At 41.0% G+C, this 27834-nt stretch overlaps 1 protein-coding gene across 2 annotated transcripts in view; it reads left to right on the top strand.

Annotated features, from left to right (window-relative positions):
- The window catches only part of DAB1 (DAB adaptor protein 1), a 1070166-nt gene that overhangs the window by 474293 nt on the left and 568039 nt on the right, over nucleotides 1-27834 (top strand). For both annotated transcript variants that reach the window (XM_070405218.1, XM_070405219.1), the window contains exon 3: nucleotides 12307-12383. The gene's annotated coding sequence lies outside the window, so the exon portion shown is untranslated. The remainder of the gene's footprint in view (nucleotides 1-12306; nucleotides 12384-27834) is intronic.

Here is a 27834-nt window from a genome sequence, read left to right as displayed (position 1 = left end):
TGCTTCCCATAAAATTGATTTAATATACCTACCAGACTTTAAATTGATTGCAAACTACCTTAAACTTCTATTGCTTTGCTTTTCCTCTAGAAACTTTCTTAACTTAGAGAGTTCAGCAGGCAAATATTTCTCTAACTCTCTCTACATTGAAGGCTAGCCCCTCTAGCCTTTCTTAGGAGCTCAAGAAGACAAAAAATGATTCTATTTTTATTTCATAGAGGGATTTTTCCAAATTATAAAATTAACCCAAACTCAGTCAAGGAAATCTCTCTCTCTCTCTCTCTCTCTCTCTCTCTCTCTCTCTCTCACACACACACACACACACACACACACACACACAAAGAAAAAGAAAACAGACAGAAAGAAAAACTGAATTCTACAACCCAAAGATAACACATTCAAAAATTCTTGATGTATTTCCTTACAGGTTGTATTTCTGTACATGAGTGAGTGAACATGTATGTGTGTGTGTGTTGAAGTGTACACGTATATTTGTTGTGAGTCATGCTTTTTTACTTAAAATATCATACACATTTCATTTTACTATGTAGCATTCTTAACTATTGCTTTAATAGCTATATCCTGTAAAGAAAATGTCACTATCTCTCCCACAGACAGGCACTTATTTCCAATTATCCTGTCATAAATAATGCTAGCTGAACATTTTTGTTCATAATGTAGATTCTGTATTTAGAGTGATTTCTAAATCACTCCAAAAAGTAAAATAATTCCCAAATTCCCAAAGTAGATTCACTCATTTAGTCAAAATTTACAAATATTTAAGAAAGCTGATAAACATTGCTCATGTTTTTTATAAAAGTATTGCACCGTTTTAAACTTCTACCTATGATGTATGCAAAAATCTATTTCTTTCCCTACTAACACTGCTTATTAAGTGGTTGTCTCTTTTTATTTAAATTATGCTAACTTCATACACTTTTTTAAATCACCACATTTTATTAATTTACATGTATTTGATTGCCTCTAAGCTTGAATATTTTCACATATCTGTTCATTCATTATATTAGTAATTTTATCCATGTCCTTTCCTCATTTATCTATTAGGGTATCAAAATATTCTTCCTGTCAATTTGCTTAACTTTTATAACATAAACATATTGCGTTTGTTAAATAGCTCTATACAAGTATTTTTTCCAGAGTGTTGTTTTCAAGTTTTTTATGGCATGGTATTTAATGTAAATTTGAGAGGGTCAGTAGCTTCCAAAGTAAAAAGTAAGTTATGCTAGAAATTTTAGGAAATACAAATAAGCAAGAAAAAGAAAATAAAATTCTCCCCCATACATGATAATGATTTATAACATTTGGGGCATTTTCTTTCATCTTTTTCTTTTATACTGAAGTAATTTTACAAAAGTAGTCATATCATACATTTTACTGTCCCCCTTTTTTTTAACTTAGAATATTAAGAATTCATTTTAATGACATGAAATATTTTTATTATCCCTTTAATGGCTTCATAATATGAATAGATAAAATTTATTTATCCAGACCATCATTATTGAATCTGTTTCTAATATTTCACTGTTATAAAGATATATAGACATCTTTATGGCTGAAACATTGAACATATTGATAATTATTTACAGTGAATTTCTAAAGGTGGATCATGGGTTTAATCAAATTTTAAGGCTTTTATTATATTGCCCAAATTGCCCTTCAAACCTGTGAATTAATTTATGGCATGGGAATTATTTTGGCTTAACATTATAAATGTTTACATTACTGCTTGAAATAATTTAAAAGGAGCAATTTAAATTTGTTGGAAAAGAAGGATAAGTATTTCTACAATGTGGCAGGATCACAAATTTCCAGGGCAAATAGCTCACAATTTTAAGTCTTAGAGTTACTTGAATACATACGTGTGGCTTCTTTCCTAATATATGACTAAAAATTTAGTTTAAAAAAATCAGCTCTTTGCTTTTTCTTCATCAACTTGTATTGCTCCCACAAAGCTATATTTTTTAGATCAACTACAGGTGTGGAGGCTGTGGCTCAGGGGACTAATAACAGATGTAGGGCTTACATGGATCAAGCCCTTGCTGACATACATTCTTTCATTTAATCCCAGAGCAGCCTCATTTTATGAAAGAAGAAACTGAACTTCAGATGGTTGAAGGCTTGTTCTAATTCTAAGTTGTTTTACTCCAAAGGTGTGCACTCCTCACTACCCCATGTTGCCTTCTATGGGCACTAAGACTTCAGCATGGATTTCTCTTCTACCGCCACTTTATCTTATCAGCTAACATTTGCATTTACATTTATATTAAAAACTGGCCTTTGAGAATTGAACTCAAGGTCTGGTTGCCGCCTTTGATCTCATGCTGCTCTTATTTATTTTAATTAGCCATTTGAAAATTGTACATAGCACCTCAACAAAGAAGTTTATATTAATGAAGATTAATCACATGAATACTACAAAATAGTATGAATTAACCCAGCAGTGGTTGTTTATATAGCCCGAGATATGTCTTAATATGCCTTTTATTCAACATTGAATGAGGCATTGTGGAGTTTTTCTTAAAATCATATGATAGAAAATTATGGGAGAGAAAGCTATTCAACTCTCATTACCATAAATAATTTAAAATATGTAATTAGCCAAACCCAGTTTGGCTCAGTGGATAGAGCGCCGGCCTGCGGACTGAAAGGTCCCGGGTTCGATTCCGGTCGAGGGCGTGTACCTGGGTTGTGGGCACATCCCCAGTAGGGAGTGTGCAGGAGGCAGCTGATCGATGTTTCTCTCTCATCAATGTCTCTAACTCTCTATCCCTCTCCCTTCCTCTCTGTAAAAAATCAATAAAATATATTTTTAAAAAACAAAACAAAAATAAAATAAAATATGTAATTAACAAAGTAGGGTATTGTATAATATAGGAAGTCTAAAAAATATGAGTCATAAATGTTCAGGTTATTGATGTTTAGTAGAAAAAGTTGATGATCTGAAGTCTGAAGTTCTTTGAATCCCATCTTTCCCTCTTAGTAATGTGTGACTTTGGACAAGTCCCTTTTTATCTCTGAGCATCTATGTATACACCATTAGATATAATGTTGTTGTTTTTTCAAATTCTTAGGACAGTTGAATTCAGTATAAATATGATTGGTTCCCTTCAGAATCAATATTGTGATTCTAATTGCAAAGTAATGTTAAACCATTGGCAGGGGGAAAACAGAAAGAATTTTGAATTTCACTATATTGGTCAGGAATAAATAGCAAAGGATTTTCCCCCAGCCTTGCATTTCCCATGGATTATTTGTCCACATACCAAACCCTTTGACCCCTGACTGCGATCTCCCTGAGTTGGTCTCTCCATCTTGACTGCACCGTTCCCTCTGCCATCTGGCCTGCACTGGTCTCTTTCACCTCTAACAGCCTATATAAGCTACCAGTACAGCTCAAGAGGCACTCCCTCCCTTGTGAAGCCATCTCTATCCCAGATCTACCACTTGACTTTACATGTTACTTCTACTGTGCTTCCAGAACCCTTCAAACATGATTCTACAGAGCTGTTGTCTCATTGTCTTACATGTCTGTGTACCAACTGAATGAGTGATGCAACAATTTCTAAACAGAGCTTTTTGGACTAATAGATCTGTTTTACTTTGACTTAAAAAACTGGGGGAGGGGAATATCTCTTTAATTAAAAAACAAACAAACAACAACAACAACAACAAAACTCTGAGAAGCCAGAAATCTCTCTGACTCCCTAGACAAGATACTAAATCTTCTCCCAATATCTGGGTGTTTCATTATTACAGTCACCCTTAAGTCCCATCCTTTCTTCCATTCTTAAGACTGAACCTTACCAGGGCCTTTGCTTTCGTTACTTCCCTCCACCAGAGGCCCACTGCACTGTGTCCTAGTGAGTTAGAGACAAAGCAGGGGCTGCACAAAACAGGTTTTAAGACTCTTTGGGTGAAATCATCATTACTGTAATGTTGCAGCATTTTCTCTCTGGGGATAATTCTAGAGAAGGGTTCACTATAAGTGGTGTGAAGGCAGGTGGTAGATGGTCAAAAAAGTCAATGCAAGATCAAGATTATCCTCATTTTGTAGTTAAGGAAACCAGGGCTCTGTGGGGTTCAATACCATGGCCAGGGTTACACAGGAAGAGTCAACATCTGACTGCAGCTTTACCTTGCTCCAAAGCTCCTGTCCTTTCCCTTTAGCACAGTGCCTCCCACCTGCCCTGGCTGGACTCCCCATCTCTACTGCACTATTCCTTTCACCATTGGCACTTGTGCAAATGATGTACACCAGGGCCAGCACAGAGAGCCACCACCCATGATATCTCTCAGGAGACCTGTGAGCTGCTTGGCAGTGAGTAACCCGGCCTGAAATCACAATAGGACGCTGGACAATCAGACACATTTTTTGGAAAATCCTTGTCTAGGGAGCAGGATACCCAGTTTTGTTGTTCTCTGTGGAGATTTGGCCATGTTTCATTTGTTCTCTGAGCTTATGTTTTGTTTTGTTTTTAAATATATTTTATTGACTTTTTACAGAGAGGAAGGGAGATAGACAGAAACATCAATGAGAGAGAAACATCGATCAACTGCCTCCTGCACATCTCCTACTGGGGATGTGCCCGCAACTCAGGTACATGCCCTTGACCGGAATCGAACCTGGGACCTTTCAGTCCGAAGGCCGACGCTCTATCCACTGAGCCAAACTGGTTTCAGCAGAGCTTATGTTTCTTGAAGTTGATATGTGAATGTTACCATAGCTCTTGGTGTATAATAGGCCCTCGATGAACGCAAGGTCTGTTCTCTTTTCTTCCCTTCATGTATAAGTGGATGATAGGTTAGATCAGTGGTCAGCAAACCGTGGCTTTCGAGCCACATGCGGCTCTTTGGCCCCTTGAGTGTGGCTCTTCCACAAAATACCAAGTGCGGGCACTCACGTACAGTGCAAAGTTGACAAAACTTTAAGTAAAGTTTATTAAGTTAATTTTAGGTAACGTTGTGGAGTGAAAGAAGATGTAGTGTCAAGGATTGAGAAAGGTATGTTGAGATGGTTTGGACATATAGAGAGGATGAACAAAAGGCGATAGATGAAACAAGTATACAAGATGAGTGTGCATGGGAGAGTTGGAAGGGGTCTACCTCAGTGAACGTACCTCAATCAGATTGAGGACATTTTTAGCAAAGGCCAGCTTAGGAGTACCCTAATTAAGTTAATAACAATGTACCTACCTATATAGTTTAAGTTTAAAAAAATTGGCTCTCAAAAGAAATTTCAATCGTTGTACTGTTGGTATTTGGTTCTGTTGACTAATGAGTTTGCCAACCACTGGGTTAGATGTTTTCTAAGATCTCTCCAACTTTTTAATTCAATACTGGAATATTACAATGGATTCTCAGATCTCATTGATTTTCATTATGCATTATTTGTTGACTAAGCTCATCATAACCCAAATTGTGGTTTTTATTTGATTCCCAGAATCATGAAATGTCCTAGTTGGAATGAACCTCAGAAATCACCCAACCCCCTTATTTTACTCACAAGTAAATGATCTCATTGGTGGTGGCGGGAAAGAAAATTGACTTATTCAAGGTCACACTGGAAGTAATGACAGAGGAGAGAACACCATCCATGTTTTCTGACTCATCTCAAGACTGCACCCTCTTCCCCTTCCTCAGCCCCCAGCTGTTGCTGGTATGCTCAGCCTGCAAGACAGCATCATTTGCCTTTCTTGTGTTAATATTATTCTAGCATGGAATGTCTGTGTTTAAGTCAATGACCTGAGAAATACTTTTATTTCCAGAGATGTGCTTATTTTGCATGGTTTATTAATTTTATTTATTTATTTGATCTCTCAAATGAAATAATAAACTAATTAGTGAGACAGTTTGCTGGTGTGCTCCACAAGGTTGTTTTACAGCCTCAGTGCAAGCTTGTTGAACTGTGGTGTCAGCAGATCTGCCTTCTGCCCCACTGCCCTTCATTTCATCCATCAGACACTCATGTTAGGCAGCCCTGGGCTGAGTAGCTGTGCCTCCAGGGGGCATTTGGACAAAGGAACTTTTACCTAGAAGCCTCCCGAAATTCATTCAAGAGATAGGTTGCTTCATTTGGCTTAAAGGGTTGGGCAAGGGGCTCCCAGAAAAAGAACTGGGCCAGTGCATTACCTGAAGTGCCCAAAATGACACTTCCCAGAGAATGGAGAGAAGTCATGTGTATAGAAGTGCTGAAAGCCACAGCTGAGGAGGCCCATAGTCCATCAAGACCAAGAGCAAAGCAGGGAATAAGACAGGGAGATTGATGTAAAGACAGTAGAAACAGGAACATTGCCCGATTCAGGAGCAAAGGTGGGAGAGATGCTAGAAGACCCAGAGTAATTGAAATAGATAGGGCAATGGTGGCAAAGTTGATTTTTTGCTTTTAATTGGCTTTGAAGAGGAGTACATGGACTTTTCTCCAAGGCAGCCCCTGTGTTTTCTTAATAGCCAGTACTTAGAATCAATTACAATCTGTTGTCATTGTTTACTTGTCTGTCCCTGTTTGTGAGCACCATTGTGTAATAGGGATCAAAACTTTATTGAATGAAAGAATGGATTGTTGGATGGATGAATGGATGGATGGATGGATGGATGGATGGATGGATTGGAAAATGAATAGGTGAATCAGTCTGTCAAAGGTATTGCGGGGGGTCTAAGACATATGAATTGTATTATCTTTATCTGTCGTCTCTGATGTAATAAGTAAAACAATCCTTTCCAATTATCTGTATCTTAATATATAAAGAGGTAATATGCAAATTAGGCCAGGATGCCATAACGGGATGACCAGACAGGAGGTGGTTGCGTGCGCAGGTGAGGCCCAGAGTGGAGACAGAGACAGAGACAGGGGAGCCTGCCCCAGCCTGTGTGGCAGCTCTGGCAGCCCAGAGTGGACACAGGCAGGGGGGCAGGAGTGGCCTGGGGCAGAAGTCAGGCATGGTCCCGGCCATCTGAGGCACCAGTCAGGCGCAGGTCCCAGCCACCCGCGGTGGCAGTCCAGCCTGACTCCCATGGTGGCCCGGTGCTGTGCGAGTCAGGCACAGGTCCCTGCCACCCACAGTGGCGGTCTGGCCTGACTTCCACAGCAGCCTGCAGGGTGCCTCCTCCCACAATTTTAATCACACGCTGGGCCTCTAGTATATTATAAAATTACTCAATTTAGCAAAGAAGTGTCCAACATAAAAGTACTTAACCTCTCTTGCCTAAATCCGTATTCTTATTAACACACACACCACACACACACACACACACACATATTCATTTGGGGTAGAGGTAAAAGGTCACAGTACCCAAACCTCTAGGTGGCACCTCTACTGGCCTCCTTGTTGCCTTGTGGGTATGGATTTTGCCACGGCTTTGATTGCTGCTAAACTGACTCTGTGGATTGGATCTAGCAGGAAGATTCTTGCTAGAACAAGCTCCAAACCCTTAGCCAGACAATGCCTGGAGCATTAGGAGAGGGGAGGGTCAGCAGGCCCTGTAGTGGGAGCTGTGCAAGCTCAGGGTCCTCACACTCCATACGAAGAACTTCTCCCCTGTGATTGGCTCCCGTAGGGAGTTTCTGCTCACGCCTTTGCTTTGATTGGATGTATGCAAATTAGCAAACCCTAACGTGTTGATCCTAGATATAAAGAGTATATATACCGACTCTGCTACCCCCTTCCAAATAGCCATAGAGTTTGGAGAGATAAGTGAATGTGGTAACCCTAACATGTAGCTGCTGTGTGCATGTGGCAGATCTCATGGGGGCACAGGCAGCCTTCATCTGTTGGTGATGATACGGTGCTGGGGCCAGAATTGGAACTCCTGGTCCCAATTCCTATCCTTAACTTCTATATGGTCCTCATTTCCTACTTCACATTTGTTCATGCTACTTACCTCCATCTGACATACTCTAGATTTAATCACTCATTTGTGTGTGTCTCCATCCCCTGAATGGAAGCTTCATGAGGGCAGGACTCTGTTTAGTTTGCTATTAAATCCCAGAGACCAAACCTGTGTCTTGAACATTAGGGTCTCAACAAATATTTATGAATAATAATGATGAATGGATCAATATATGGTTAAATGGATCAGTCATCAATCAATTAATCAACAGGTGGATCTACAAATGAATTGACAGATGGATAGGTCCTAGCAGCTGTGAAAATTTAGGATAAAATTTAGTAATTAAGGTAATATGAGTATTTTCTCAAGGAAATAAGTTGTCCCAGAAAACTAGACCAATGGAATAAAATCTAGAACCCCAAGACAGACTATACTGACTGGACACGTTTTATATGATAGATATGTTATTACAAATTAATGCAGAAATCATGAACTAAGATAAATGGTACTAGGACAGTATCTATACAGAAAATCTATTGGATCCTGACCTCACATAATATAAAGAATATCAATTCCAAGTGGATTAAATGCAAACAACATAACATTAAAAACTTTAGAAGTAACTATTGAATAATGTTTTTATGATCTAGGGCAGGGGTGGGCAAACTTTTTGACTTGAGGGCCACAATGGGTTCTTAAACTGGACAGGAGGGCCGAAACAAAAGCATGGATAGAGTGTTTGTGTGAACTAATATAAATTCAAAATAAACATCATTACATAAAAGGGTACGGTCTTTTTTTTTTTTTTTTTTTTTTTTTTTAGTTTTATTCATTTCAAATGGGCCAGATCCGGCCTGCGGGCCATAGTTTGCCCACGGCTGATCTAGGGGTACGAAAGGATTGATTTAATAAAACAAAACAAAAAACCCCAGTTACTTTAAAGTTAAATGCTAATTATTTTATTACATTAAAATTTAAAGAGTTGTATATGTCACTATAAGCAAAGTGAAAAGACAAGCTTTGGACTTGGAAAATAATCACAACATATATAATTACAAAAGGGCTGTACCTGAAGTGAGCAAATTAGCATAGAAAATAATTATAACAAATCCCTGTGTGCTACCACATATATTGATCAAATACTATCATTGTACCATTTTGCTGTTTCTTCCCATGGTTTGTGCCCACACAGATTTTAGGATTTTTTTAAATGTCACCTTCCTAGTAAGGTCTTTCCTAACTAACTTTTAAAATTGAACTCCTACCCCAACACCCTTCATGCCCTGTCTCTTCCTCTGGCTTTTCTATGGCACAGATGATCATCTGACATACTAGGTATTTTACTTTATTTGTTTAGTATGTACACTCTTTCTCCTATAACACTTAAATAGAAAAATGGGTACATTAAAAAGCAAATTGCAGAAGAAGAAACCTAAAATAAAAATATTAAAATAATCTTTAATCTTACTAATAATTAGAGAAGAGCATGGTGTGACCCAGCAAGTCCACAAAGAAATCTCACACACATGTGCCCAAGAAGTCTAACAATCTCCATTGCAGCATTGTTTGTATTAGCACAATTTGGAAATACTGTAGCTCAAATGTCCATCAATATGGATGATTAAGTCAGAATATAAACATATGATAAAGTACTATCTAAATGCTAAAATGAAAGAATTAAAGCTAATCTATCAAAGTGGTAAAAACTTTAAAGTGGCAAAAACTGTATTTAACAAAATGAGCAGGCTTGAGATGGATGCAAAACAGTGATATACATTGTTTATAGATGCCAACATGTATTAGAAACAAATGCATGCATGAAAATTTAGGAGAAGAGTTGTCTTTGTAAAATTAGGAAAGAATGCATGGGAGATTTTGCTTTTATCCATAATAATTTTTAAGGAAAAGTCAGCAGATGGTCATATGTGACCAGGCAAGGTTGGCGATATATAGGTTTTTGTTATAATTATGTCTATCCTCAACTTCATGCTTGAAATATTTAATAAGAAAAGAAATAGAAGGCTACTTAAGTGTGACTATGAGGGAATAAGTTCAAGCCATAGCATATCAAATAATAGTAGGTGTGAAATAACAAAATTGTAAGCTGAATTTTGTTGTGAGCCAAAGACTGGATGAAGAATTGTAGACTCAGTGCCTTCTTCTCATAATTATTGATAAGACTGGGATTTGAAGACAGACATTCTAGGTTTGAATTTTGACTCAGACACAATAAATGTTTTTAAATTGGGCATCCATTGCCTTATTTTTAAAGTGTCAAAAGAAGACAGAATAGAGAATAGAGAATAGAAAAACAACAGAGAAAAATCAACAAAACCAAGAGTTGGTTCTTCAAAACGACCAACAAAATTTACAAACCTTTAGCTAGATTGGCTGAAGAAAAAAGAGAAGAGACTCAAATAACTAAAATCAGAAATGAAATCGGGTACATTACTATTCATATCACAGAAAAAAAATTCTATAAAGTAGAAAAATAGTACTTCCTCATAACAGATAACATGAGAATGAAATGAGACACTTGTGCAGCGCTTAGCATACCTCATGGCACATCACAAAAAGGAAGACCTGTGCACGTTTCAGAGTTCCCGGTGTGGATGTAAACAGACATAAGCTTGAAGTCTGGTTCCACAACCATGCTTTCTCTGATCTTATTTGTTTTGTACAATAACCATATCAGGTTGGTATTATTTTTATCTCATTTTATACATAGGGAAACTGAGCCTTGGAGAGGTGAAATAACTTGCCCGTGATTACCCCAGATCTTAAAAGACAGAGGTAGGATTCAAATCATGTCTGCCTCCAGAGGAACATAACAGCAAATTATCCGGGTGATATTTCCCTCATTTTATGAATAAACTAAATTGAATTTTTATAAAACATTACAATAATCTATCTGGTAGCTTTTTTTTTTCGAGCAGGGAGTCAACCAGCCATGGCTGATTAAAAGTAATAACAAGTATCTACCACTTAGTTTATGTATATGTAACTTCAAACATGTAAAATAACGGAGTTGCTGTAATGGAATATTGTACTAGATAAATATTTCTGCCTTAAACAGATTCTTGGTTTTGGAATACATTGGAAGATCAGTAGGCTGTGAGATTCCATTATGTTAAGTTTTTTTTTTTTCTAAAAACATAGGCTTTTTCTAGGTTCCACTGTCTTTCCTGAAAAATTGCTTTCTCTCTGCTTGCCATCTATCTTCTGTGAGTCCAAATGGAACCTAACTTTTATTGTCAGCGATTATTTTGAATGAACAGCTTTCTTAATGTAATTTTTGTCATGACAGTTTCATTTAAGTCTTTTATTCATTTATTCACTCACTCATTCTTCCTTTTATGCAGCAAACATTCATTGAGTGACTGCTGTGAGCTCATCTCTGGGATAGGTTCACAGAACCAAGGGTTAAGAAGGTGTGATAACTTCCTCAGTGGAGCTCAAAGCCAGAGGGAGGCAGAGATGGAAATGGATCATTTCAATGCAATGTTACCTTCAGAGTGGAGTTATTGCTTGGGAAGATGGCCATGGGGTTCCCAATTAAATAGAGGGGTTCAGGGAAAGTAGGACAGAAATGATCATAATGCAGCTGAAACTGCTGTTTGTATGTTTGCTTTCTGTCTAGAAAAATAAGACATGGTCTTTATAGAAAATATGGAAAGCATAAAGAAATGAGAAAAATGACCTACAATCATGCTCCAAACAGATAACCACTATTTTGGCATATTTTTAAGACCAACTTTTAAAAGAATGAGCTCAAATCTTATAAACAATTTTATTATACATATTTCCCATATTCTGAATAACATTTAAATTACTTTGCATAAGATGACTCTGAAGACATGCCAGCATTCCCCTCATCATTCCTCTGGTGATTGTTTCCCTCTGACACGTCACATTATGATGAGCATCTCTGCGCATCAGTATTGGCCTGCCATCGTGGCTGCTTCCTTGGGAAGGAATCCCAAAGGCGACTTACAGGTCAAAGGGGATGATCACTTTTCAGGGTCTTGACCTTTTCTATGGTGCCCTCTTCTTTATGGAAAGAGCTCAAATTACAAATATGGGAAAGTTCTTTCCAAATTTTCCCCTGCTTCTGTGTATATGAGTGCGTGAGCGCGCGTGCACACACACACACACACACACACACACACACCTCAGGAAAAAAACACTCATAGACACACACACGCATATCCTGATCACTCCTACCTAAGAGGCATGTTGCCCCACTTCTTGCCCAGGAATTACAATAGGCTGCATTTGTTGATTGTTTTGTTGTTGGTGGTGGTGGTGTTTTGTTTTATCCATCTCTGTATTTCCATTAACTGGTGTATGGTAGGAACTAAGTAAAAGTTTCTTGAATGAAAGAGAGAGAAGAAAAATAAACCTATTACATCATGAATGCTTACTTTTTGTTTAATGCTGTATTTTGTTTGATTTTAGCATTCTGCAAGACATGGTGGTGGTGAACGCTGACTCCAGCTCTTCCTGACTGAGGGGCTCTGTTGCACAACTCAAAGGTAAAGCAGGGCTTGCTGGTGTGAGCAGAAGCATCCTCTCTGGGGAATTTGCTCTCTGATGTCTCAGGTCCTCTCCAAGTGATGGATTTCGTGCTTTGTGTTCCTCCCTAAAACACCCTGGGGTGGGGTCATGGAGCCTTTGGGAGCAGGAGCTTGCCGTGGCTTTTCTCTGGCCTACTCCATGTTTGTGGCTAGAGAAAGAGAAAGTTGATTCTCTTTCTTCTTTTCTTTAAGTACTTATAGTAAATGTCATTCGAAACCTTACGTTTCCCTGCCCGGATTTGAGCCTCACCAATTAGGCTGTCTCAGATTGGTTTGATTTTAAACACAACTGTGCTAGCATTCTTTCTTCAGATGCCCCTGTTTCAATATATTTGCCAGAAGGAACCACCCTCCGTAGTGGAAACTGAAGTCAAATCATATGTAAGATGAATGTTGACATGGGAAACAGGCTGGGAGATTTACGAGCTTAAGGAGCAGGTGCTATTATTTTGAGGTCCGAAACTTTTAAATAATGGCAACACTGAATTATGTACTTCATCCGGGGAGCTGGGAAGACACAATTGAAAACGCCTCTTCTTTTGACAAATTAGAAGCATTCATTCCAGCATCTATTCCTAGTTTGCCAGGGATAATGCTGAATGAATCACAGGCTGGGGGATGGATGTCCCTTCCAACACTTTTAATTAGCAGCACTGCCTATTAGGAGGGACAGAGTGCCGCTTCCCGGCCATATTTTACCCCCAACCCCCTTAAAGGGAATAGAAATCTTATTCTCCACAAGGTAATATTTATCTCTTCCCCAGCCAGACAAGCATAGAAAATTAAACAATGGTCCGTTAAAAAGCCCAGCTAATGTATTTATCATTTCCAGTTTATATGAGTTTGCAAGGCAAATATGAGTGGGAGCTATTTGTTATGGGACCTTAGGGAACAACAGGGTTGGAGAGGGAGCTGGGAGGCTGCAGGATCTGAGACTTATAAAATTCATTAAAAATATGAGGCTCTATTGGAGACAGAGGAAATTAATTACTCTGTGGGACTCAAATGCCACTACTTATTTCAGTGACCTGAAGAGGAGGCTGAGAACCTGTTTTCTGAGGGTTTCTGTACGGGAGAAGGTTGGGAGCTGGGATTCCTTGGCTGTCAATTTTTGCCTGTGCTTGGTGACTTATTGACATGTTAACCTGGCTTGTGCCCCAGCTTCCTCTAATGAGTAGAGTTAAATGAGAAATGGTCCTGGGGAGAAACACGCTCCCCTGTAAGAGCTCACCAGGCATGTAAGTAACTGCGGGACGTAGGGGAAGCTGGTCATTTACCACAATGGAGACAAGAGGTGGATTGTGTGCAGCCTGACTGAGTTTGGTCTTTTATTATTGCTTTTACATCCACAAAACTATTCTCTGTGGTGGAGTGAATTTGGAAAGACAAATTAAGGTTTTCTACCTAAGGAGAACTGGGGAGCAGTAGCTTCTGAAAACAGTCATCTTTTCGAGATTGCTTGTCTAATAAATCTCTCTAATGCATTCTGCCTATAGACAGAGGTGGAAAATATATAGATATGTGATGACTTAAAAGTTTAAAATCGGTGAGCACCTAGAGTAATGGAGTAAAAAGCTCTCTCATATGTGTGCCTTACCAAGACTGAGGAACTAAAGGTTTTATTCTGAGCTCAGCCACTAACCAGCTGTGAGACCCTCCACAAGACACCATTGTGCTCTGAGCAACTGGTGTATATTTACAAAGTGGGATGATTGTATGTATCTTCTGTGATTCTTAAGATCCATGCTGCAGAAGAGCTTTGAAGGGTGGAGTTATGATACAGGTATACAGTGGCCGTGTCATGATTTGATAAGTTCTGTTTTGAAAACCTTGGTTTTTAAACGTTGAGGCTGCTCAATGATCTGTATTCCTACCTGGGTCAAATGTAAGGGCCTGTGCACTCTTCTCCTGGCTTGGTTCACTTAGGAAGAGTAGATCAACAGGCCAACAAAGGATCAACAAATATTGCCTTGAGGACTGCTTTGGGATTATATTTCTCATGGTTTGTAAAATAATCCTATATAATAAAAGGGGAATATGCAAATTGACCCTAATGGCAGAATGACTGGGATGACCAGTTGCTATGACAGGCAGTGACCACCAGGGGGAAGATGCTCAATGCAGGAGCTGCCCCCTGGTGGTCAGTGTTCTTCCACAGTGGGAGAACCACTCAGAAACTGGCTCATGGCTGACCAGCACAGCAGTGGTGGTGGGAGCCTCTCCCACCTCCACAGCAGCGCTAAAGATGTCTGGCTAACAGCTTAGGCCCACTCCCCCAGAGAGCAGGCCTAAGCCATCAGTCAGACATCCCCTGAGGGGTCCTGGACTGCGAGAGGGCACAGGCCAGGCTGAGGGACCCGCCCTTAGTGCATGAATTTTTGTGCACCAGGCCTCTAGTTAAAGAATATGAAGCATAGCTGTGGAGGGAGTTGGAGTCCTAGGTCTTCACCCCTGGGAGCAAACCTAAGGAGTTACCACTTCTCCAATTCAAAAACAATCCTGTCCCTTTGAAGTGGAGACAAATCATGCATTGAAGGTGGTGGAGATGTTTGAAGATTATTCATCTTTTCCTAGAAAGAGATGATGATGAAATAAACTAGGGCAGGATCAGTGGGGATAGAGAATGTTATGCAAAGAGCTGAGGTTCAAGAAGGCCTCCGTGTATTGCTTGCCAATTCCAAAGAAATAACCTGGAGGATTGGCTACAAAAGACATGAGCTAATTAGGACTTATTGGCATACTTGGAGTGGCCTACAGGTGAAGTCTCTATAATGCAGGCTTTCCAGTACAGGGTTATATAGAGTACAGAAAACAAGCAAACCTGGGGATAAATCATGTATGCAGGGTGGATGTGCCTGTGCGCAAGCTGTGTGAGATCATAACGCAAGCTGTTTACAATTCGGGCTCAAGAACAGTTCCTTTTTGGCCATTCCTTGACCAAGGAGCTGGCCAGGCTCCCAAGGTCCCACATGTACTTAGAGATGGCCTTCATTATATTCCCACAGGACAGGAAGGGGAGTTAGAACTTGGGAAGGGGCCATGTTCTCACATACCACACAGAAGAGAAGAGATAACTTTTTAAAAATATACATATAAATGTATATATTGTTGATAGTATTACAGATGTCTCCCATCCCCCCCCCCTTTAACCTCCTCTTCCAAGACCCTACCCACCCACCCCCAGGTCTTTATCACCCTATTGCCAGTACCCATGGGCTATGCATATAAGTATATAAGTTCTTTGGTTTATCTTTTTTCCTCCCCACAACCCCACATCAAGGTATGTCAGTCTGTTCCATGCCCCAATGCTTTGGGTCTCATTTTGTTGGTCAAATCAAAAGAGAGAACTTTGAGAGGCCTTGGAAAGGAAGGAGTCCCAGGCTTCTCAGTACGTAGGGTGGCATGCACTTATAAGCAGGAGCTGTGCAGTGACTTCAAGCTGGAGAGTGTTCCCAAGGCACTTGTAATGTCATTAATAGAAACCGTGTAAAATTGCAGGGTACAATCCCTTTGCTCAAGGAGCTCAGACTGGTACACAATTAATAATCATAGAGTAGACAAAAGTAAGCCCCGAAGATCAGTGTTGGGACCGAGCTGAGAGGGAAGGGATTCCTGAGCTGACCCTCAGAGGAGGAGCAGCTCTGTGATGGGTGAGAAGGGTTGAGGCCGGATATTCCACAGAGTAGCTGCTCACGCAGCTCTGAGCCACAGCTGCCCAAGCACACAGTGAAGATGCAAGTCTGAGAGTCGCACACTTGGCTTGTTCCATTTCTCCAGCAGCCAGGGTTTTACACACCAGTGATTTCAAAGGCTTCTGTGCTATTGTCTCCTGGAAGTAGCCTTGAAGGCTCACCTGTCTGTTCTCATTAACCAACCCTGAAGTGCGCTAGGTCTAACTTGTCCTGAGAATGCTCAGGGGGCATCCCCATGCACCCCATTCTGAATAATCTCTAAAACCCCCTTTCCCATTCCTTCGTGGTTCTTTGAGGTGTGTGTTTCCTCACTTACCTTTCAAAATTGCTTGAAAGTCATCAGTTGGCATTATGAGCCCTTCGCTATTTATTTTTTGTGTTGATCAGATGTGTCTGCCTTTATATTCACTTGTATGCATTTACAGCCATCCTAGGTGAGGCATCATCATGTCTTCCCTTCTGGGCAATGAGATAGAAATAAGACAGCAGCATTTTCCTGCTGTTCTTCCCCCCTCTTCCCCCTTCTTGAATTCATCCCTTTGGTGCCTTGATGTGTTTTCTCATTTGCTTTTATCTTCTTGGATTCTCTCTACCCACCCTTCTACTTCTCCTCTTTCTTCTGATAGAATCACATACGCTCCAAGTTGGAAGGAAGTAGGAGATTCTAGATACCAGGGAGCTCAACTGTAAGAACTTTGTGAAGGTTCTTAACCACATGGTAATTCCCCTTATCTGTTATTTGGGGTGGTGGTGGTATTGCTTTTCAAAGCTGAATGTCTTAGATTTGACCAGCTTTCTGACATTGATCAAATAATTCCTTTAAGCTTCCATTTTCACATCAGTAAAAATGAAATAGCAATAATACTTTCCATGCAGGATTGCTGTACGAATTTAATGAGAGTATATATGAAAGGGTCTGACACATCATATATTCTCAGTGATGAATGTTAGCTATAATTGTTGCTTATAAGAATACTACAAGCTATTATAAAGCCTTAAAACACAAAAGGCAAATATGTTGATCTTTGGCAACAAGGGAGGGAGAAGCTGGGAAGCCTTTGGCATTCTTTAGCTGGTGTTAGAAAATGAAAACTCCTGAAGACACAGGGTTTGGATGCAGCTGAATCTATGGATGCACAGGCAGCCCTCCCTGGCTGGAGCGTGACCCGGGGGCTGAACAATGAAAAGGCCTGCCGGATTCCCTGGGATTTCCTTCTACGGGGCCTCTGGCGAGCCTCTAAATCAACCCTCCCTTACGTATGCTGTTCCTTCCCAGGTGGTATGGTGACTTGGTAATATGCCCACTTGGCTAGATTGACTTACGTTACTCAGGATTCAGTCTCTTGTGTGTTTCTAGTTAGGGTGGGCACAGGGAGATTCCTGGGGTATTCGGAAGATGGAAGGGAAGCAGCAGCCACTTCGTAGCTCACATGTGGTTGCTGATCTGCGGACTCACCTCCTTGGCTTGAAGCTGCTCTGGGCCCACAGCTGCTCTCTCTTCCCCCACATCCTTCCCCAGCTCCTCCAGCTCCTCATCCAGATGTGTGTGTTTAGCTCCTTGAGGAAAAGCCCTGGCTCCACAGTCATCCACATCAGCAAGCTGGGAGGCAGTGAAAACCACGGCTCCTGTCAGTTCTCATGGGGTTTCAGCTCATGCTTGTGGGTTCCAGGCTGCTCCTGATTTCTCCCACTATTTATACACATTTTTTCCGTACTAACTGCCTGCCAGTGGACTTCACACTCCAGCCTCAGATGTAAGACAATACACTACTAGACTGCTTAACCAGCGACCCCGATTGCATGAGATCCCTCTATTAAATAAATAACACATGTGTGTTGATTAAATATATATATATACCTAAGTTTATATCATATATAATGTATTCATTTATGTTTAGAGGAACAAAAGCAACCACTAGGGGATTATATGTGTGTATGTGTGTCTATGCATGTATGTGTACACATGTGCACACATGCACACACACACATACACACAATTCACTAATGCTTGTTTCTGCTTCTCTGCTGGAACCCTGACTGAAACTGACAGTCCTAAGCTTCTTATTATGGGGAACTCTCTACTTCATAAGGCAGCCTGTTCCTTTTCTACCTCCCTTTTACCATCCCCCTTTTTGTTAAAAAAAAATTAAAACCCCAAAACGTTGTTTTTCAACCCAGGATGTATCGAACTTTCTCCTTAGGACTTCTGTCCCTCTCAACCCTAAATCCTCTCACAACCCTCACTGCTGTGGCCCTAACCCACTGAAGTTTTTCCCTGTCCAGTTTCTCACCTTTATGAGCTTCAGAATTAACCTCATAAACTATCGTAGAGAGGCCTTTAGCCATCCCACTTCCCCAGACCGATCTCCGTATCCTTCCTGTGCCATTTGAAGAGAATACCTAGATTCTCAATGTTTACAAAGTACAACGTGACACAGAGAGAGAGGGGTGGCAAGCATAGAAGTTAGAATCAGAAGACCTGTGTTTGTGTCTTGCTCCCACAGTGTTATTTAGCTTCTGAAGGCCTCAGTTTCCTCAGCTGTAAAATGGGTATACTAGTACTAATAGCAGGCCTGCCTCCTCTCAGGCTTTGTGAGTCCAATGACACCTGAGCAGCTCTAGATGTTTGAGGTCCTTTGTACTTGAATCTGTCTCCCAATCTCAGATCAGCTCCTACCTGGTAGGCAAATGCCAATTATGATCAGATGTTGGCCTTTAGAATTCATAATAGATAAGCAAATTAGCACAATCTTGTTTTTTAATAAAAATAAATATCTTGAAATAGTTATAACCTAAATTCTTATACTATTCAGGATCTACCATAGTAATTTTTTGCCTAAATTGTTTCCTGAAATAGATTTAAAGAAATTGAGTGTATATTTGTTCCTTCAAAAATGGGTGTGAATGTCTTATAAATCAAATACTTCCTAAAATATTACAGACCTGACCAAAACAGGGCAAAACGCTGAAATATGAAAGGATGACTCAAAATTATCTTACTTGAACCAGAATTTAAAACTAACAAAAAAGGATATTTAAAAAGTAGAAAATGACAGAACATCCTATTACAGAGCTGACTACAAAAAGGACTAAAGCCACAATGAAAGGAGCTGTAAGAACTGACTCAACCCAGTGGTGAAATTAAGTCTATACAAATGAAACTGCTATGAATGGATAATGTAGGTGTCCATTCAAAGAAAACCCCTCTGCCCTCTCCAGCAAAGGAAGGTGAGGAGAAAAGGTGACTCTGGAAACATGCTATTCTTCAGTGCGACATAAGCAACCAATTAGGAGCTCACAAACCTGGTTAGAGGAAATCTCTGTAATTGGCAGGTGTATGGCTCCTAGACGAAGCTATGCAGGATATCGGTGACAGCTGAAAGCCACATTTGTGGCCAAGCCTCACCCTGCTCTCCTACATACATTTATCATTAAATAACAGCCAAGATTGAAGGAGTAGCTGGCATACCCTCTCCTTGCCGTGCATGAGTACACACACACACACACACACACACACACACACTGCCTATATCACAAGGATCAAATGAGTGCTGTGGCACAATGCCTGGTACATGCTAGGGCCTCAAAAAAACAACAACAACAACAACAAAAACTCACCACATTTGTTGGATGGGTGTATGTATTAATGAATTGCCAAGGACTCCAGGGGAAAGTCTAGAGACATCAGTAGACATTATGACAGCATCCTGGATGAAATGAAATGGAGAAAAAAAATGCCCAGGAGAATGACTTTACTGAAGATTTAACACGTTGATGTTCATAACACCTCACCTGCCAAAGGTATCCTATTCCAAATGAATGCAGCGACAGGACAGGATTAAATTGGCACCGCTGAGGAGGTCTGCCTATGTGTGAAGCACTGAATATCATCTCCAGGCAACGGATGAAGATATAACACAAGGGTTCTTATTTTTAGTGTTGGGGAAAAAATGAATTTGAACCAACGGACACCCAGGGTCGATAAGGGAAGATCCAGGCTTGAGGGAGGGAGTGGCTATATAATGAGTTCAGATCAGGGAGGCTGAACAAAGGGCTGGAATAAAAGGAAGATCGGTGGAAGGGAGTCTTGTTATTTCTGAGTGGCACCAGAAAGCATTGTGAGGTCCACTAGGGCATCTGGTCAACTCAGGCCCTCACCGCTTGGGACAAGCACCATCAGTGTAGGCACATAAGGGTCAGGAATGAGTTCTCATGGGTGAAGACCAGCAACCCACCTGTGTGGACATATTTGCATCCTTGGGGGCATAGGGGGGTTCTTTATTAAATCACTTAGCATGATGTACTATAATTGCCTGCATCTTTCTCTTACTCTTTATGTTCCCCTTTGGTGCCAGGATCCTCTTTTCATGTTTTGTATTATTTTGGGTTTCGTTGTTGTTTTGGTTTTCTGCATCTTTATTTATAGTGTTTAGCTGAGAATTAAAAAAGAAACCACTGAGCACCCTTGTATGTTAATAATGATAAATCTCACCCATGTAAGAAAGCCATTGTTATCCACTGTTATCCATTACTGTTCATCAGTAATGAAAAAGAGGATCAGAGTGGGGAAGGAGTTGGTTCTTTCAGCTCCTAAATGCTGAACTAAGAAATGAAACCAGACCTGTCCAGATGAAATCTGTGGTCTGTCCACTATCCCCCTAAGCCTCAGAGCCTACAATCGAGTAGGTGCGCCCTAAAGATTTCTTGGAAAGAAGGAAGGGCAGAAAGAGGGATGATAAATAATGAGAGTATAGAAGAGAAGATTTAAATACAAATAACCAGACTTTTAGCATATCTGCTCTGAACAGATCAGAGACAAATGTGCCTCACACAGAGATTATGCTGGCTGGACTAAACCACAAAGGAGGAAACTGGGAGACAGTTACACCAATAAACCTTGTAACCAAAATCAAGTGCGAGATGTTAGGTCAAGGTTGGGGAAGGGAATTGTTATGCCCAGATTTCTAGATTCCCAAGAAACCACATCAGGGAGCCATCCAATCTGATGCAAAAGCATAAGAATCTGTATTTCAAGCTAGCTTGAGCTCTCCATCCACCAGACTCACCGACACATCGGCTAGCCAAGTGGCCAAGAGAGCCAACCCCTCCCAGAGACCGGTTATATAGGGGGGGGTCGGAGTAAGGGGAGGAGAAAGGACTGTGCTCTGCCGATTGGCCAGGCATAAGCCGGGTCCTGTTACACAGGATGTGGTCATATCTATGGCGCGCACTTCCCTTGATTGTCATTGGTTAGTTTAAAATCCCGGGCGTGGCCAGCAGAGGCCTGGGCTTCCGGGAAGAAGGCCGCACGTGGCCCCAACATGGAGGATACAGGCAAGATGGAGGGCATAGCCCTCGCCCTTTCAGGAATAAGAATCTTGGGTAAAGCCAGTTGGCTCTTCTGCAAATAACTAACCTTACCCCACCCCACCCAGCCCATTTTCACCCTCAGGCCTCAGTTTGCTAATTTTGTCCATTAGCAACCTTAGAGAAAATTCTTATGATGGTGTTTTAGGGATGAGGAAAATAAGATTCAAATTAAGAGTTTGTAGATCTCACTTATGCCTGGAGTTAGTGTGAATGCAAGTTACCAGGATCCAGCTACCCAGGCACCAGATACTATGGGAGCATCTACACTCACTGCAAAATGACTTTTCCAAAGGAAATTTCTTTAGGAATTTTGTCTAACAGCCAACTTCCTTTAAGCCCAGCCTGTCTCTTCTTGTGAGCATCACCAGGGGAAATAAAAAGACCATCCAGAGCTGGCCTGCCCCTAGATATTTCACCTTCCTGTGTTTAGTTTGTGGCTCTAATGTTCCTCTAATGCTGGTGTCGTTATGTGTCAGTGTCTCTTCACTGGGGACACTGGTTCTGCTTGTCCCATTGAAGGTAATGCTCCCAGATGGCTCACAAATTAGGTTCAATAAAATGTAGTCATTCTTCCCTTTTAGTGAGTCTTTGGTGCTGAACCCATTTAACTTACCTAATACTCTATTTCAGCCATTAAATCCTAACTATGGATTGATTAGGACAGGGGGCTATGCTCTCTGGTTAGTGCCGAGAGCACTTTGAGGTGGATAGAGGGCTGCTCTGGAATTAACACCTGCTGTGAGGTTCACTTTGCCACTCATCTGTGTGGACTTGGTTTCTGGTATCTCCCTTCTTTCTCCCTCATGTAGCCTCCCCATTTCCTTGCGTGTAAAAGTGGGAATCAGGGGTGTTTGTGAAAAGCAAGTGGTCACATATATGTGAAAATGCTCAGTAAAGTATAAACAGTTATGGAAATGGAAGTCAGTATAATACATTTAAATAAAAAACTTGAAACTGAAAGCATACCATTCAATTAGAAATGTTAAGGAAAAACAAATAGAATCAGGACATTCTTGGATAAATTGCAGAGATGAACTACTTCAATGTTGTTGTTTTGTTGTTTTTGTTAATCCTCACCCAAGGAAATTTTTCCACTGATTTTTAGAGAGAGTGGAATGGAGGAGGGGAAGGGAGGGGAGGCAAGAGAAAGAGAGAAACATCAATGTGAGAGAGACACATTGATTGATTAATTGGTTGCCTTCCGCATGTGCCCTGACTAGGACCTGGGATCCAATCTGCATCCCAGGTATGTGCCCTTGACAGAGAATTGAACACGCAGCCTTCTCGTGCACAAGCTGACACTAACCAGTTAGCTACACTGACCAGGGCTTCAATGTCCTTTTTAAAATATATATATTTTTATTGATTTCAGAGAGGAAGGAAGAGGGAGAAAGAGATAGAAACATCCATGATGAGAGAGAATCATGGATTGGCTGCCTCCTGCAAGTCCCCCACTGGGGATCGACCCCACAACCTGGGCATGTGCCTTTGACTGGAATCAAACCTGTGCCCAGGCCGACGCTCTATCCACTGAGCCAAACCGGCTAGGGCTTCAATGTCCTTTTTGACAGATGAGGAACCTGAGTCTCCAAGTGAGGTAGTAATTGCATTAAATCACACAGGAAATTATCCACAGAGCTGAGCCCACAACCCAAGGGACTTGCTTCTCCATTCACCTTCAGCCCACAGGCCTCAATCTCTCCCTTTTGTGCTTCTGCGTACTGTCTGCTGTGGCCCTTGATGAAACTGCTCAAAAGAGGAGCCTTAAACTCCACGTGCCAGAGGGGAAGCCCTGGCCTGTAATGCTGGCCTTTTCCAGTGCATTTATGAGGACACTTTTTAGCAGCAAGTAGGAGAACGAATGTTGCAGATTTGGTGAAGATGGCTCATCCGTTGTGTTTTCTTCTGGAATTTGTAGAGTTCACCCTTCCAGCACTGCAGGGAAAGTCTACAGTATCTGTTGACTCTGCCTCTGAAATAGACGCAAACATATCCTTCCTGGTCTACCACATTGTCCTGAAGCTCCCCAAGGGCAGGAGCCTTGTCTGTCTTTCCTTTTGTATATACCCCCAGTGCTCAGCACTAGGGTGGCTCACAGCAGATGCCTGGAAGTTGTTTGTTTAATGGAAGAGTGAATCCCCAGTGCCTTTGTATTCGGTCTGGATCCCATTGTCTTTCACAAGAGCCTTGTAAGTCCCCTGCCTCTAGTCTTACTCCTTCCAAGCCCTCCTACACACAGCCCTCGGAGTGTCCTGAGAAATTACAAATATGAAAAAGGCCACTCCTGTGCTGAACATTTGTTGATGGCTCCCTTTTGCCTAATGGAACTGGAAAAGTACCTGAATGGAGACTAAAGGTCTTTATTATCTAGCCCTGTACTAACTTCCCAGTCTCATCTGTAGACTTCTCTCTCCCCAACTTTCAACGCACACACATACACACACATGCACACACCTGTATTTATTATCTTGAACCTGGAAGGCCCTTTCCTGCCTGTGCCACTTAGTGGACTCCGATTGGTTCTCCAAGCCCCTTTCAGCTCCCCCTCCCTACCTGCTTTGGTCTCCTCAGTATTAGGCAGATTCCTGGAGAGAGAACATGAGCTGTAGCTTTAATCTCTATGCACTAGAAAATGGGAGGTAATCCTGAAGTGTTGCCCCTTTCCTTCAGTGATGCAGATGATTGAGATGAGGTCAAACCTAAACTGAGTTGTCAGGATGAGAGCATTTGCATAGATCCCAACCTAAGGCATCAAGAGAAGGAAGCTGCAGGGCCAGTTTTTCTCACCAAGTCCCAGCTCTGTAATCTGACAATCCTCACCCACTGCTACTGAAAACAAAACAACATAAACACTGATTTTTATCTCCTCATCTAACTCTAATAAAGTTATCACATGTGATTTATTGTTTTTATTAATGAAAGCAACAACACTGTCATGCTTTTGTGAGCAACTTTTTGATTGTTTATGTGTTCATGAGTTTTAATTTTAAAACTAATCTAAACTTATTAAGTGGAGTTTAGAAATTAGAGAAAAGACAAAAAAAACACAAAACACACACAACACAACAATCCATCATTTGGGTGTATTTTTTCAGTCTTCATGTAGCTATATTTTATGTTACTGTTATTCTATATAGTAAAAGCCTATGTGGTCATAACGCCCTCACGCTGTGATGCCCTCATGACATAACGAGCGATCACCAGGAGGCTGCATATGCAGCAGGCGTGCGCGGGTGGGCAGGGATTAATGCTGCGTGTGTGGCGCAGAGACAGGTCCCGCAGCTCTGGCCTACCTCTTTGGGACAATCCATTGAGGAGCCCCGGATGGGTGGGCAGGGCCTACCTCTTTGGGGTGATGGATCACAGGGCTCCTGCACTGTGAGAGGGCACAGGCCAGGCTGTACCCACCCACACCGAGTGCATGAATTTTGTGCACCGTGCCTGTAGTATTTTACATAAGAGCCTGGTTTGTTTGTCTCACTCATACCTTAAGCATTTCCCCATGGTGCTAGGTACTGCTAATATCAATCGCTTTAAATGATCAAGCAATATTCCATTGAGTAAATGAACTGTTTTTGGAGAGATCCACCATAAATTTATTTAGTCATTTCCCTATTGTTGAAGACTGATTCCTTGTAATATTTTACTTTTGTCAGTAATATATAAAGATGGCTTTATACACAAACATATTCCTCTTTGAAGTTATTTCCTTAAAATGACTCTGACATCACATTGATTGCTAATTTGTAAACACTTCCCCTATTAAAAACATTCAATGCCCCATCACACCCTTCTTCCATCCACGGTAGAAGTTAACCCCTTACTCCTTAATAAGAATTTGAAGATCTGTGTACCCTGGCCTTTTCCTAAGTCCCAGCATCATCATATCTTTATCACTCCCTGCATCTCATGCTCCCCCAACCCCCTGATCTACCTGTGGTTCTAACACATACCAAGCTGTCCCTTCCACCCTGTGATCTCACCACCCCTGCACATGCCTTTATACACTACCTTGTGGCTCAGACTCATACCAGATGGGACCTCCTCTGCTGTCTAAAGCAAGATGATTTAGGCTCTGTTTCCCTGGGCTTCCATGATTCCCTGAGTATATCTCTGTCATCACACTTTTCACACTCTGCTGAAAATACATGACTCCCTGAAGCTGGGAAATGTATCTGTTTCATTGTTTCCTGGTGCTAGCACAATATTCAACACATAGTTAAGTGTAGCATAGCTGATAAGCAAACACAACAATAGATTTGCCAACTGGGATGTCCCTGTATTGTGTCGTGGAAAGAGTAAATTCCTCTATTTGCAAAGTATTGACAGCTAGAAGGGGTCTCCTGCTATTCCATTTTTAGATGGCATGAATGGTTATTAGTAAAGTGCAAAGAGATGAAAAACTATATGTGGGATTGCTATAAAGAACCTGAGTACCAAAGGATATCAAACACCCTAATTGATTTGTTCACATTTTAATATTTAGAAATTGCATCATGCTGTCCCATGGCTTTAAATGCCATTTATATGCCAATGTTTTCCACATTTTCATCCCAAACCCTACCACTCTCCTGAACTCAGAGCTCAGGACTCCATCTGTACCCCCAAACATCTTGGATGTCTGCTAAGCAACTTGTACTTCAAAAATCCAGACCCAGACCTTGTTATCCACCCAAGCTACTTCTTCCACAACCTTCCCAGATTAGTGGCAACTCCAGTCTTCCAGGTGCTCAGCCAAAAGCCCTGATGCACCTTTGACTCCACGCCCCCTTTCTTTCATACTCCATCTTAAACATTCAGAATTCAGCTGCTTCTCACCACATTCTCTACTGCTATCGCCCTGGTATGAGCAGCTATCATCGGTTTCCCAAATTATTGTAGAATAACTGAACCTTTTTAAGGTGTAAGTAATCGTGTTAAAATAGGGATAATAATATATAATCTTTTTAGGATTACTCTAAGGATTAAATGCTAAGGATCCCTTAGCTTTCAACCTTGCCCCTGTATTTTACACACAAACATAAAAGTGTCCTTTCAAATGCCCTGTCTTTGCCTAATGCATTTTAATGGCTGCCCATCTCAAATTCCTATGTGGCACATTTGTTTTCTCAGACTACCATAAGAAAATACCTCAGACTGGGTGGCTTATGCAACCAATATTTATTCTAACCATTCTAGAGGTTAGAAGATCCAAGATCAAGGTACCAGCAAATTTGTTTTTTGATGAGAATTCTCTTCCTGACTGGAAGACAGCTAGCTCTCTTCTCCCTGTATCCTCACATGGCCTTTCCGCTCTGTGTGCAGAGGTGGGGAGGGGAGGAGGGGCACTTTCTATAAGGCCACCAGTTCTATTGGATTAAGGCCTCATTCTATGACCTCATTTAACCATAATTACCTCCCAGAAAGGCTCTATGTCCTAATACCATGACATTGGGGTCTGGAATTTAACATATGAATTTGGGGGGACACAATTGAGTCCATAACACATTGCCTATAAATTTCCATGTGATCCATGGCACACTCACCCCACCTTCCACAGCTGCTCCAGCCAAACTGGGCTCCCTACAGCTCCTCAAACACATCCAACATGCCCCATCCCATGCCACTGATTGTCCCTTCACCTGGCCTGTCTCCCTCCTGTCCTTCAGGTTTCTGCTGAAATGGTATTTATTGGCTATTTCTTTCTTGACCACCTTCTGTAAAATAGCACAACTGCTCTACCTCACCTTACTTTTCTCTAATGCGTTTCCATTACCTGCTTTATATATTTATTTATTTCCTCTTCTACTCCTGTGGTAAAACTATAAGCTCTAAGAGGGCAGGAATTTCAGCCCATTTTTGTTTTCCAGTGTATTACTGGCTGTTAAGACAGTCTGGACACACAAGAGATGCATGATGAATATTTATTAAATGAGTGAATGACTGAGTAGATATTTCTTTCGTACACATTATCTTATTTCAGCCTCAAACCAAACCTGAAAGAGGGTGGGGTAGATATTTGTTCTATATTTACAGATGAGGAAAACTAATATTCATAAGAGTTAGATTTCATATATGTAGTGATAATTACATTTATTGAGTGCTTAACATTGCCGAGGGACATGCAGACTGTCATAGTTGCCTTCATTTAATCCTTAGAGTAATCCTAAAAAGATTATATATTATTATCCCTATTTTAACACAATTACTTACGCCTTTAAAAGGTTCAATAACTTTCCCAAGGGAATCACTACTAAGTGACATCCTAGATATGAACCGTAATCTGACTTCAAAGAGCTTGTTTTTATCTGTTACTAGAGTTCACATACTTTTAGCACAACACCATTTGCTAGATACCATGCTAGATC

This window comes from Myotis yumanensis, unplaced genomic scaffold (genome assembly GCF_028538775.1).
Source record: "Myotis yumanensis isolate MYYU_CA2020_CCGP unplaced genomic scaffold, mMyoYum1.0.hap1 SCAF_2, whole genome shotgun sequence".
In the NCBI taxonomy this organism is placed as follows: Eukaryota; Metazoa; Chordata; class Mammalia; order Chiroptera; family Vespertilionidae; genus Myotis; species Myotis yumanensis.
The sequence above is the reverse complement of the archived record's forward strand: the minus strand, read 5'-3'. Positions and strand labels throughout refer to the sequence as shown.